We start from the raw sequence: 15,491 nt of genomic DNA on the forward strand, positions 1-15,491 counted from the left end.
AGAGGCTTTTAATTAAAAAAACAAGGCTGGAGATAGAAAAGCTGGAACATGAGAAGAAGGTAGTACATGACTGAATATATAAATGACTAAACTGACATTCTTTTTCTGTGTTCCTAGGAAAGGGACAACACATGATGTATTTCTTGTACTTTTTTTCTACGTTTTGGTCTTTTATCAATTTCCCAGTTTTTTTGTTGTGACTGAGTTTTTTGTGGGGGGTTTTCACCATTTTGTTCTTTCAATGTCCTATTTATTATGTTTTGAAACCGCTATATAAGTGAATAAAACATCCAAATTCAATGAAAGTAGTGAAATTATCATTTATTTAACGTATGAAAAGCATTGTACGGTACCATACATGTTTTTTTCTTTGAAATGTGGTTGAAAGAAACCCAAATTACTGATATGGAAATGATCAGAAAATGGGTCAAATCGACCCAAGGACAACAGAAGGGGTGAAGGGGGAGACACCACAGTGGATAGGGAGAACACATCAACATGAAACCTCCCCAGTTGATAACTAATATTAGGTCAAATATTGTTTTCATTACTAGTTTCCTGTAAATGTATGTTTAAATGAGCAAATGCATTAAGTTGTAAAATATGATTACATGTGCATACATTTCCAGGATGAAAATCAGAACATTGGAATAAGACTGAATGAAAATCCTTGTTTCATTTTGTCAACATTTAGAGATTTTACACTGGGCACTTTGGATATCTCCTTTTTACCACTCCATTAATCAGAATATGGTGGCAACAGCCATTAAAGAAAATCCGTATAGCTCAAATGCTATGGAACCAAAATAGCCCAACTGAATTGTAAAAAAAACATGTTTTAGTCTCCCCTTAAACAAAAAAACTGCTGCGTAATAGCCTCTCTCACGGCCCTGCCAGTAGGGTAGTCAATGGTGATGGGGTCTACCACATCTGGGGGGTTGCTGGCTGACAGGCTCTCTTCTTTCTTATTGTGGCCACGTTGTGGAGCACGACACAGGCTGTCACAATTTGACAAGCCCGGTCTGGGGCCACTCGAAGGCCACGCAGGCAGTTGAAGCTTGCTTTGATTATGCCAAAGGTCATTTCGATCCTGACCCTTGTTCTGCTGAGTGCCACATTAAAAGCATTCTGTGACCCTGTGTTCAGGTCAGGACAGGGGGTCATCAGAAAGGGCTGGCAGGCGTACCCTCGGTCCCCCTACCAGCAATCCACTGAAGAGCCCTGAAGATGAAAATTGATATTAGCATTATGAGTACTGCAAAATGCAACATATTACTTGCAATTGCCATACCTTGCTCCAATCTGTGGCACAGTGCAGACTCCCTGAAGGTCCGGGAGGCATGGATAGACCCAGGCCACTTTGCCTCAATGCTGGTAACCAGACATTGATGGTCACAAGTCATCTGCAAAAGCATCTTGTGTTAAAAGTCCATCCACATAACAGCATTAACGTGAGGGAAACATCAATGTGAATTAGAAGGACTCCTCCTTTACCAGTATGACCAAACATGTGTAGCCTGTTCTTTATGCTTTACCTGAACGTTGATGCTGTGGTATGATTTGCGATTAATGAAATCGCCTTCATTCACCCCCCAGCGATGTAGAAATGGGGATATGGGTGCAGTCGATGGCACCAATTACCCTCGGGAAGCCTAAGGAGTATGATTAATTTCATATGCAACGGTGAACATCATGGGGCCTAGATTATTTATAGATTTGATTTAATTTGATTTATTGGGATCTCCATTAGTTGGGGCCGTAGCCATAGCTATTCTTCCTGGAGTCCACCCACAACTTAGTGCCATGCATCATTACATTAAAAACAACCACCAAAAAAACAACATTCAATACATCACTAAAAGAAAAATGAAAATAATAATAAGACTTAACAACATTCAACACAACACACTACAACACAGGACAACACAGAACCTAGTTTAAATTATTCACAGATCGTAGAGATGAGATTATAACATTGTTCACTAATAATATGACCAAGCAAATGCACACAGTGAACCCTCAGTGATACTAACAGCATTCATTGAATATCATCCAATACAGAATTCTGCTCATTCAGGAGATGTTCTTTAAGTAATACTTTGAATTGAGGTTTTCTATTTTCTTGAATGACATGACTAGGCATTGCATTCCAATTAATCATGGCTCTATATATTACGGTGTTTTTTCCCTTTATTTGTTCTTACTTTAGGTAATGTGAATTTGCCCTCCGTAGCATGCCTAGTGCTGTAGTCATGTCTATTAGAACTAAGACCAAGTTGCTGATACATCACTCTCAGCTGTTTAGTCACTAAAATATTTCTAGTAAAGTTCAGCAATGAGGCAGTTAATCTGTTCCTTACACTTAACCAAGATAAGCAGCCATGCATTGCATCAACGCTTGATCTGAGTGGGCACCTTAGTAAACAGAGTGCGGCCTTATTCTGAGCAATTTGCAATGTCTTTATAGTTGATATGGCAGCACCTGACCAAACCCCTGAACAGTAGTCCAAATGGGATAGGACAATCGTTTTAATGACGTTTCCCATTACATTTTTATTGAGAAAATTCTCAATAAACTCCTTAACACTGAAAAGACCTCTACCCATTTTTTTTCACCACCCCATCAATGTGTTGAGAACAGGGTAATTTACTGTCTACTATAACCCCAAGAAGCTTGGTCCTTTGTACCTGTTCAACTGCCTTACCTTCAACACATAAATTTAATTTAGGTTCACTAAACAACTTTTTTTTGTTCCAAATACAATGCTTGTGGTTTTAGATACATTGAGAACTAATTGATTATTTGTTACCCATTCCAATGCTGACTGCAATTCCTTATTCAAAACACTAGTAAGCCTTTCAGCTGTAGATGCTGCCATGTATATTGTTGAGTCGTCAGCATACATCGCCATTTTTGCATCTATTAAGGTTAAAGGTAATTCATTGGTAAATATAGAATAAAGTAATGGCCCCAAACAGCTTCCTTGTGGAATTCCACAGCTTACTGATTTTACCTCGGAAAAACTCCTATTAAAGTACACTGTCTGTGTCCTATTTGCTAGATAGCTTTCCTGCCAAAGTATTGCACTTGAATCGAAACAAGAACATTTTAGTTTTTTTTAATAACAAATTGTGATCAATGATATCAAAAGCCGCGGTGAAATCCAACAGCACAGCCCCTACTAATTGCTAATTTTCTATCTCTCTGTGCCAGTCGTCTGACATTTGAGTAAGGGCTGTGCCTGTTGAATGTCCAACTCTGTAGGCATGTTGATAATCTGTATATAAATCATTTACTGAAAAAATAACATTGTATTTGTTCATAAGCAATTTTCTCCATGATTTTACTTAAAGCCGGCAGCAGGCTAATTGGTCGACTGTTTCTTCTTCGGTAGAGGAATGATTTTAGCAGTTTTCCATGTTGTTGGAAAGATTTGTTTTTTCTAAACTCATATTCAACACATGGCTAACTGCAATGGCAATCAAGTTTGCCACCGATTTCAAAAGTTTTGTATCCATATTATCAACACCAGATGGTTTGTCTTTACAACTAAGAAGCAATTTTTTCCACAAATCTCACATCAACTTTAGTAAATTCAAAAGTGCATTGTTTTCCTATCATAATTTGATCTCTAATCAAGGTATATGATTGTATGTTAGTTGTTTGGCACATTTTCTTAAGGTATTCCACTTTGTTGTTAAAATAGTTATTGAGGTGATTAGCGATATCCACAGGCTTGGTAAGAAATTGTCCTTCTGATTCAAGAAAAGATGGGGAAGATTTGAATTTACTGCCCATCATCTCATTAAGAATATTCCACATTTTCTTACTATCATGCTTTGCATTCCCAATTGCATTTTCATAACACATCTTTTTTCTTTTTATTTAACTTAGTCACATCATTTCTTAGCTTACGGTAAACTTGCCAATCTGATTCATAGTTGGAGTTATTTGCCATTTTCTTTGCTTGATCTCTTTGTGCCATACAATCCTTCAATTCCTCATCAATCCAAAAAGATCTCACATTTCTAACAGTACTCTTTTTCACAGGTGCATGCTTATCCACCATCCACTATCCCAGCAAACATTTCTAACATCTTCTATAAAATGGTTCTCATTGAAGTATTTATATGCTCTCTTAATAATGATTTGTGGTCTGGCTTTTGGGACCTTTGTTTTCCTTACTACAGCCACTAGGTTATGATCACTACATCCAATTGGCAAAGACATACCTTTGCTGCATTGTTCAGCTTGGTTAGTATATATATATGATCTATACAAGTTACCGTTTTGGATCCATCCTTTTTTAAGCATACTCATGTTGGTTTAGTTATCACTTGTGTTAACCCACATGCATCTGTGATATTTTGAATCTTATTCTTAAGTGGACAATGTAAAGACTTCCAATCAATATTTAAATCTCCAAGGTATATATATATATAAGGTAGATATATTTCATTGGTATGATCACATACTGTATCTATCATATCACACAATTTATCTAAATAATCAGAATTTGCATTAGGTGGTCTATAACAGCAGCCCACTAATAAAGGCTTCAAATGGGGGATATGAGCTTATATAGCGTATTTGTGGTTTGTTGCAGTAGGAGAGTCAACAGAGTCAGTGAATATAGAGAGATTATTATAGCGAGTAGAGAGTTTATTGGAGGTAACTTTATAGCGAGTAGACAGTTTATTGCAGGTAAGTTTATAGCGTGTGTAGACAGTTTTGTGCAAGTAACTTTGTAGCAAGTAGAGAGTTTTTTGCAGGTAAATTCATAGCAAGTAGACAGTTTATTGCAGGAAAGTTTATAGCGAGTAGACAGTTTATAAAATAGTTTATAGCGAGTAGAAAGTGTATAGCGTTGCTAGAGTTTAGCAAGGATTAGACATGGAACCTGTTGCGAAGAGAGGCCGTTCAGAGATGTGGGAACACTGATTTGATTTCGTCCAACAAGGTTGGCAATAGCGTATGTTATTTTATTGCTTATATGGGATATGCAGGTGTGCATTAGGCTATGCGGCTCTCCATAATGTGAAAAAGTCTGCATTTAAATTAGCTACAACCTAAGTTATATATTCATAATTAAATTGTGTCTATAGGCAATAGGAATTTCTTAATATTCACATCTTTCATATAAATTCGGCCAAGCGCTAGTCTATTCTACCATTTGGGATATAGGCTTGGTGTAGCCTATTCACAAAATCGGTTGTGTGTTTGCATCTATCATGCATCATCGAATGTTGGCTCATATTCCGCCACTGGCTGGGGAATTTATTTTTAAAAAATGATCACAGACTATGGCCAAAAATGAGAAAAGCACATCCTTTCATTGGAAAACAAAAAACATCACTTAAGGATACTTATTGTGAATTTTTTTGTAAGTCCAGTGTTTGATTTGTGACCAGAAGCTGGCCTATAATAACAATACCTCATCCATGTTGAGGCACTTCCGTGCCAAGCATGATTGTGCCACTGCCTCTGAACAAGCTGAATCCAGCAGTCAGGGTGAGTTTTTCTTGTGACTCATTAGTTCCTTTTCAAGTGCAACTCAGTAGTGTCTCAATATACTTCTGTCTTAACCGTTTGTGTTTTTCACATTTCAGTAGGCCTACATGCATGCAATTATTAATGTACATTTGTTGTGTTGTAGGAAATAGAAAGGACAGGATTGATGAAGCACTTGTCAACATGTTTGTAAAAGACTCACAACCCTTCAGAATGGTGGAAGATATTGGATTCAGTGCTTTTGTGAGCCTTTTCGATCCATCCTATATTCTGCCATCACGGCAAACTCTGAAAGGCATGGTGGAGTCCAAGTTTATGGAGGAAAAGCTGAAGGCCAAGAAAGAATTGCAGAAGGCTACAGCTGTGAGTCTGACCTCAGACATGTGGACATTAATCCATATGGATGCTTATCTTGCCATCACTTGTCATTTTATTGATGGTGATGACAAATTGTCCACTATTTTATTATCCGTGAGGAAGTTCCCAGAGAGGCATATGGCAGCCAACATAGCTGTTACTAAGAATTCTGTCATGGAGGAATGGGGGGATTAAGGGAAAGGTGAGATGTCTTGTGACTGATGGTGCCGCAAACATTTGGGTCTATTTTGCAGGTCATACACAGCATTTGTATTGCCCATGCTTTAAACCTGGTTGTGAAGAAAGCCATTGACCAGACACCAGGTCTGGAAGAAATAAGGGGCAAGGCAAAGAAGATTGCGGCCTATTTCAGGACAAGCACTGTCGCCAGAAAGCGGCTCCTCAGCATCCAGCAACAGATGGGGACACCTACTCACAAGCTTGTGCAGGAAGTGGAGACTCGCTGGAACAGTACATATGACATGATGGCCAGGCTGTATGAGCAGAGGGAACCAGTCAGTGCTGCAGTGCACCGATTTGGCGGCTCTGACCTCAGCTGAATACCAAACCATAGCTGAATGCCTTGGAGCATTGTCTCCCCTAAAAGAAGCAACGGTGGAGCTGTCAGCAGAAAAAACTGTCTCTGGTTCCAAAATTGTTCCCCTTGTGAGAATGCTGAGGCATGCCAGAAGTTCGAAACAGCGGGAGGTGAATGGTGAGATGGCTAAGCAGCTCTGCAACAACCTCACGCAGCTCATGACTGAGAGATTGAATACCTACGAGACAGCCAGTCAACACTCCCTGGCCACTCTCCTGGATCCACGATTTAAAACTATGGGGTTTTGCAATCCTGGGAATTCTGACAATGCTGTGAGAAGGCTAACAGCAGAATGTTCATTTCTTTTAAGAAACAGCAGCACGCCACCTGACCCAGCAACAGAAGAGCCTGCTGAATCCTTAGGTATGACTCTATGGTCTATATTGTCATGTTTATATTGTATTTTGGGGATATGCTGGACCAACATGTTTCAGAGACCAGGAAGGTAAAAAGTGAAACTGCAAATGCCACCGTAGACCAGCGGTACCTCAGTGAGCTAAACGTCCCACATTCAGAAGACCCCCTCCAGTACACAAGCATGTGTGCCCTCATTTGTATGTGCTGACCCGTAATATCCTGTGTACACCTGCCTCCTCTGTGCCATGTGAGCGGGTTTTCTCTAAAGCTGGTGAAGTGGTCCGTAAGAAAAGAAATCGGCTCAGCCCTGGAACAGTGGAGAAAATTCTGTTTCTGAATAAAAATGACATTTGATGTCTATTCCAACAAACATTTGTCACCAAGCACAATAATATCCCCCTGACCTGTCCACGAGCACCATTATTGTCCAAAAGCACCATCACTGTTTGTTAACTGTCACAAGCACAAAGTCCCAAAGTATGTCCTTGCCACTGTCAAAGCACTGCCTCAATCAATTGACTCATACAATTTCTATAAACACCACACTGGCAGTTGACTACATGTCAGACTGTTAGATTGCTCATATAGCGTAAGCCTTCTGCACTGCCTTATCTCACCTATTTGGCTGAGGAGACAATGTTGCTCTAGTCTACGTCCTCAATATAATCACAGAAATGTGTGTGCAATGTGTTCTTCATTCATTTCTCTCCCAAATTGATGTATTTGTTTACAAACACAAGACAAGTTCACAACCACAATCCTAACTTTGTTTGTGGAGAAGGCAATTACATTTTTATTTATACAAGGTCCCAAATAGGCTTAGTTATTTATGTCATTTATTTATTTATCCATGAATTCATACTCAAAATGTATTCCTCTTTGACTCAAAGACATTCATGGATAATATCTGTGAAACAGTTTGTGACACAATGCTATCCTTAACTTCCACCACCAGATGTCCTCATAGAGTTCTGAAGTTTTGAGTATTGAACGTTTTTTCAATACAATTGGATTGAAAGCTTCACTGGTTCAGAAACCTTCAGTTCGCCATCATTACCTTGCGGATTGTGCGGCAGATGGTGTTCTTGCTCAGGTTCTCCGCATCACCCAGTCTGTGGGACTGTGAGCGCACGGCTTCGTTGTGTTGCATTGGCAACATGCAGCTCAAGAAGCTGACAAAGAGACGTAATTCCCTCCGCTGAGAATCTATGTCTTTCATTAAGATACTCATCAGGGAGTGACAACGGGTTTTGTTGGTCTCTAAATGTTCTGGCTCTTCTGAGCGTACCTCTCACTATCCGCGCACCAAGCTCCACAGGATCTTCTAAGAACGGTGACACCATTATGATCAAGACTGAATGGGTCAGTGGGCGGTGCTTTTACACCAGTTAATCTCTGATCTCCAATTTAACCTGCTCCCGACCAGGTTAGGTGTTCAGCATAAGTTACCACGGCGATTGAACCTGGTAACAACTAGTCCACCGTCGTGGTACAGAAAACCCTGGGTTGAACCTGAAGTTACCCCATTAACGCCAAATCCTGCTTCGTAGTACAGGCCTCTGGGGAACCTCACTGTTAAAACAAACACACACACACACACACACACAAACACACACACACACACACACAAATACAGTTTTCCATTATCAAGACAGAAAAAATACCGAACGATGGTTACAGCAGCAATTAAGCAGATGTCATTCTCGTTTCCCGTATTTACTACGTATTTATTTACGTATGTGCTCTCATTTAAAATGTATGTTCTTAGTTAGGCCTACATGCCTGTGAATGCTGTACATATGACTGATATTAATGAATATTTAAATTGTTGCTAATAACAGACAAAAAACACAAAATGAAAATCATTTTGAATGAGATTGGAGCATTCTGCAAAATAATAATTCCCACTGCCCAATGGGCAAACAAAGTCAAATGGTCTCAAATTATATATATACACACACACACACACACAGTCAAAGTATTAGTATGCATAAGTAGCCTACTACTGCTGACCTGCAGTGTTGTAATCAGAAAAAGTTGGTAGTTGAAATGATACTTTGTTGAAAGTGTTAAGATGTTTTCATGGAGACTATGGGATGTTTGAACACAGTAGTCTTAATTGCAGTTTTTTTTCTTTTATATCATTGAAATCAGATGTAGATACTAAACTATAAACTATAGTCCGTCAACTGAAGATTTGATTTTACTGTGAGTCACTTTACACTAGGTACATGGAAATGGTAAGACACTGCTAAGTAAAGGGGGTTGCCACCATCTTATGGCCACTAACAGTAGTGCAGCTTTTGTTGGTCATATCAGTAATATCAGTAATGCATCTATATTCTCATTCATTATCATGTTACATACCAATTCTAGACTATACTATTCTAGACTATGTTTCTTTCATTTTATTTTTGATCTTTTTCCTGTCATTATTAAAGAGTTTACTGCTTGTTTTTTTTAATCTTACAGAATGTAAAGTGTCTTTTGAGAACTCTGAAAAGTGCTATATAAATTTGAGGTATGATTATTATTATCATCAGGTAATTAACATCAGACTACTGTAGATTCCAGCCTGGAAAGATACATTTATTAATATTTGGGGTAGCAATGTAGTCGACATGGGTGATCTATGGGGGGCCAATATTATATTCTTTCATGGGCTCCAAAATCTCCTGCGGCACCCCTTATTTTTTGACATTCTCACCTCTTCCTTTTTTTTGAATGAAGATGCAGGTCTCCAGTTCTACCAGGAAGCCAAAAGCTGGATATGTCCCTGATGTACTGCCGGGAATAGAAGTCCTTCCGAGTTCAAATCACCAACAGCACAGTGCGGGACACAATGAACCGTCTCCTGCTAAACGAGACAGGCTTGGAGAATGGGGTGTGGATCAGCCTGGAGCGATCCATCTTTGGCAGCAACGTCCCGTGGAAGTGGATTTCAGGGAAACTAGAAGAAGAAACTCAGTGGAGCATTAGATCAACCACCACTGTGGAAAGATCATCCGGGTTAAAGAAGAATTCAAATGGCTGGAGAAAACACAAGTAAAAAACAAATGCACACACAAATCCTAAACAATCCAGTATCAAAAAAATATATTTTGCTTGTCGCAGACAAGACAGACAGAAGAACCAATTTATAAAAAGATACCCATAGACAAATGTACACAGTATAATTTAAAGCCAAAGCTCTATAACAAATAAAAAGCTCATCATTCACCCATACAATTAATTTTCATCCAGATGCCATTTGTAACCTCATCTACATCTCTAGCTATGAAAGCATCTCATTGACAATTTTTTCACAAGATTTCCTCTTTGTGGGCTGAGTTTTTTTAATTATCATCACAATATCAACTTGGACAATAAACACATCATCCAAGTTCCAATTTGTAATATATATTAACTTAGGATGACCAGATTTCCCGGAACTAAAACCGGGACACTTTGCACGTGACCGTAGTGCTCGTGCATAGACTCAAACAGATTAGACACAATTTTGCCAACAGCACACGTAGGCCTACTACTCACAACATAATGGGGTATCTCAGTTAATATTCATTCTTTCTTGGTATGTAGCCTACATATCTAAGAAATAATATTAAAAGACATTGAGTGAGTTTTGTATGGGACCAACTTTATTTTTTGGAAAATGCACCCACGTGAAAAACTTTGTGAAAAGGTATTTTTCATTGCATATCACTAAATTATTTGGAACTGCTGCCACAGGCTTGAACTAAAGTTATGGTAACACTTTACGGTAAGGGTACATGAATTATGAACTCATGCATGAATTAATTCATGATTTGTGCATTACTTTATTCCTTTATAGCTTATGAATCATCAGGAATTGACATGAGTTCATAGCCTTTCATTCATGACCTCATGCATGAACAACACATCAACTAAAGCATTAGGTAAGGTGGCTACATCATTATGCACAAGTTGTGTTCAATTCCTGATGATTCATGGGATATTAAGGAATGCAGTAATACATAAATCATTAATTCCATAATTGTAGTATATAATTTTTTTTTGTGAGAGAATAAAGTGAGAGGCTTTCAAGTTCATGAACTGAACTTGTTGTCTCTGCTTCTCTGGGTTATGAGAAACCATCTGTGTTTTTTTTTAAAGTGATGGGATATTGGCACCCAGGGAATGATTGGAAACTGAGAAAAAAAGGTCTCCTCTGACCACGGGAAGCAGAGATAACAAGGAGCAGTGTAGCGCAGGTTATGAAAATGTCCTTGGCTCTCACGCAACTCTGTAGAAGATTAAGACACAGGTATTCAGTAATATGAACATTGTAAAACATTTTGTAACCGATGTATACTTTTGGTAAACGGAATGCCACGTTGCAAATACCAAACAATAACAGCTTGTCTCTTTTGACCTGGGAATGGGAGAAGCCAAGGTAACATTTTCATACATTGTGCTACATCGTGTTAGGAGCCGGCTCCGAGAAGATCTGGACTGTATCCCAACTGATGACAGCACCACCAGGAGATGAGACAGAAATGGATAAAAAAGACTTCTAACTGGACAATATCAGATGCTGGTGAGACGAGTCAGTTTTGTTAGGAGCGATAGACTTGTCTTACAGTATCTGATCCGTGTACACGTACTTGTATTATTGCAATATCATTCTCCACTAAAGTTTGTTATAATTTTAACTGAATGAATCCTGAGTTTTATTTCTGATCTACCAGTCAACGAACACTTGAAATTTGAGGGTGTAAGGTATAGTGATCTAAGTGGAGTCAGGTTATTTTGGCCTTTTTGGCATAATAATACATACATGAATTCATGATAATTCATGTACCCTTGCCGTAAAGTGTTACCAGTGTTATTCTAACCAACAACACACACACAAATGTAATCTCATTTGATAGAGCAGGTAGCTTCCCTATTGGAAACATTCATTCCATATATTTGTTAGAGGAGTGAATTTAAACATTTCTGTCAATATGCCAGAGTTAGCCAGAAGGCTATTTTTCATCTGCAGTCCCTAGACAGTTGGTAAAAGGTCACCCTAAAAGAAAGTAAAATTACATATTTACATAATATAACATTTAAAAATACATTTAGTAAAAAGTACTATTAAGCTAAAATGTACAATAGGAGCACAGCAGACCACAATCAGACAAAGACATGAACACATGCACATGAACACATGCACACACACAAGGCAAGAAGCCAGCAGGGCCAACATTTTGTGGACTGATGAGAGCAAAATTGTTCTTTTTTTGGTCTAGGGGCCGCAGACAGTTTGTCCGATGACCCCCATGCACTGAATTCAAGCCACAGTACACTGTGAAGACAGTAAAGCATGGTGGTGCAAAAATCATGTTATGGAGATGTTTCTCAAACTGTGGTGTTGGGCCTATTTATCACATACCAGGGATCATGGATCAGTTTCAATACTATATATCAAAATACTGGAAGAGGTCATGTTGCTTTATGCTGAAGAGGAAATACCTTTGAAATGGCTCTTTCAACAAGACAATGACCCAAAACACACCAGTAAGAGATCAAAGTCTTGGTTCCAGATGAACAAGATTGATGTTATGGAGTGGCCAGCCCAATCCCCAGACCTCAATCCCATAGAGAACGTGTGGGGTGACATAAAAAAAATGGCAAAACCCAGTAATGCAGAGGAATTGTGGAATGTAGTTCAATCGTCCTGGGCTGGAATACCTGTTCACAGGTGCCAGAAGTTGGTCGATTCCATGCAACACAGATGTGAAGCAGTTCTCAGAAATAATGGTTATGCAATTAAATATTAATGCAGTGATTCAAAGTAAAGCAAAGCCTTGAGACATTTTTCAGTTTATACAGTAAATGTTTGAGTTTGTAAAGAACAGCCTAATATTCCTTTTTCTTCACTTTCTGTAAAGGTATAACACAACTTGATCAATTTTGGTCATGTTTTGATTTGGAATTAAATGTGCAGTGTTCCCAATGCATTGATATTACGTAATTAAAAGCTATTCTAAGGATTTTGAGCATTATTCACTTTTTTTAAACACACTGCTATTATTCTGAACACAACTGTAACACTAGCTTGTGACCAAATGAGTAAACAGTAAGTGATATGTGAGAAGATCATAGAGTGCATGTACATTTTTGCTGCCTGTGTGGACATTTGATGGCGAATGTATCTAAAGTTACTGAGGTTGAATTTGATTTGATTACAGACCCTTTTTACATGTGATGTAAATGACAACTTTGAATCAACGAAAACCCCAAGATATTTGTATTCAGACAAGATCTGTTGCCTTTCCCCTAACACTAAAACATCCGGCTCAACACTGACATTTCTGTGGGACTTTGCGAAGAACATTGATACTGTTTTTGATGTGTTCATCTGCAGGCAGGATTGTTTCAACCAAGCTGTAATATTAACCATGGTGTTAATAAGCTTCTCAGCCACCTGAGAGATATTACTACCATAAACATAGATTACGGTGTCATTAGCATACATCTGCAGAGAACCATCAGAACAGACGGACGGGAGGTCATTTATATAAAGTGAGAACAACAAAGGTCCTAAATTTAATCCTTGAGGAAGCCCGGTGGACAGACTGAGGGCCTCTGATTTAATGACTGGACTATGACATGTTGGGAGTGGTCAGTGAGGTAAGACTCAATCCATTTAAGGGCATCTGAGGAGAACCTGAATCGGCGTAATTTTGTTAGCAAGTTTTATGATTGATGTGTCAAAGGCCTTAGCAGTCGCAGTCTCAGTGGAATAATTTGGTCTAAAGCCAAACTGCATAGGGTGGAGAGGTATTTAGATGGTTAATAATTTGTTTTGCTATCAGTTTCTCTGCAATCTTAGACACTGTGGACAATGTATTGATGGGTCTGTAGTTTGACATGGAATGAGAGTCAACTTTTGAAAATGGGAGCAACAATAGCTGATTTCCACATGCTTGGGAACATATTTTGTGAAATGGACAGATTGATCATTTTGGTAATGGGGCGTGTAACTGATGTACTGAGCTCCTTGAGCATCACTGTATCGATAAAAATATCTTTGCATCTTGATGATCTGAGTAATTTAATGGTCTGTGATACCTCAGATACTGTGATGTTTAATAAACTGAAAACTGATTGACGTGTCTATTGGAGGAGTGTATGTGTTCTCAGGTGTAAAACAGCTTGCTATGTTAGCCACCGAATCAATAAATTAGTGATTGAACGCCTCTGCTACAACCTCAATATTATTTGTTAGTTCATTCATTTTATAATTTCTAGAGGATTTTGTTCTTTGGGGCGATCACCTTTCATTTTTCTTAGTGGGTTCCATATTATTTTAGCATTTCCATTAGATTTTTCGATTATAGTCAGAAAGAAATCTGGCTTTGCTTTTCTTAATGTTCTTACAACTTTATTTCTCAACATGGTAAAACGTCCTCTGTCATTAGTTAATTTAGTTTTATTTGCTATTTTTAGGGCTATGCTAATGCCAGTATTTTCTCCTTTTTAAATTTGTGTTCCGTAATGGAATTTCTGTTTTGGCCTGTGTGTTGGTATCAACTGGCCAGTTTGACAGCCAGTCCGGGTTGCCAGATATACCTGTAAAAACATAAACCCAGCGCGCTACAGCAAGCAGTAGGGGTGAAACGGTACATGTATTCGTATTGAACCGAAACGGTACGGGCGTCTCGGTACATGAATTTACATGGAGAATACACGGTATAAAAATAAATAAAACTTGCGCGCAAATGAATTAGTGTAATGTGGAACTACTGTTACATACGCGTTTCTTAGGGACACCTAATCTGTAGCCCCGCCTTAGCTCTGAAGCCTACATGTCGAGTCGGTCCAGTGTGTCCACACAAAGCAAACTAGTCCCTTCCATATACAACCAAACACGGATGTACTGTAACTGTATCCCTTCTTGCCTCCACCACAAATGGCTTCCAGGCCCATTTGCCGTTTGCTCCGCCGTTAGCTTCGCTGTTTGCTGCTAGCTCCACTGTTAGCGTTTGAAGCTAACGTCACAATTCGCCAACTGCTCTGTGTAACCGAAGCTGCTCTTTTAACACCCCTGCTCTGTGCATTCACATATGAGAGCAGCGCTTGTCTCCCATATCACACTACTAGCTGATCGTCTTATTTTGTTTACAAGTTCCAGATGGAGTCTGGAGATGATGTGGGGAAGCCTACTTATTTACTGTTTACTGTTTACATCTTACTTACACTTCAGGCTGTTGCAGCTAGCTCAGGGGAGAGACTGGATGAACCTAGGTGGTACAGCCTGAGACATGCACAATAATAAAAAATAAAAAAAAAATCGCCTTCTGTATTTTTGTTATGCTTTTACCTCCATTGTAACGAACCGAACCGTGATGTCTGAACCGAGGTATGAACCGAATCGTGACTTCAGTGTACCGTTCCACCCCTAGCAAGCAGAAAACAAATGAACAGGATCAACGGAGATAAATTCTACCTGACCTAAAAAAGAAAATGGCATGTTTCTGACAGTTGCGTGACCAGAGACATAACAAACCCTGGGTAAATACTGGACATGTATTTGAAAGATGGAGACAGCTTAGAGCCCAAAAGGACACAGAGTTGGCCAATTTCCTCCTGAACAGGTAAGCATTAGCTTGAGGCTGATTTATCACAGCTACTAGGGGCGAGTATTTTATGTCATTT

Source organism: Sander vitreus, chromosome 19 (assembly GCF_031162955.1).
Source record: "Sander vitreus isolate 19-12246 chromosome 19, sanVit1, whole genome shotgun sequence".
In the NCBI taxonomy this organism is placed as follows: domain Eukaryota; kingdom Metazoa; phylum Chordata; class Actinopteri; order Perciformes; family Percidae; genus Sander; species Sander vitreus.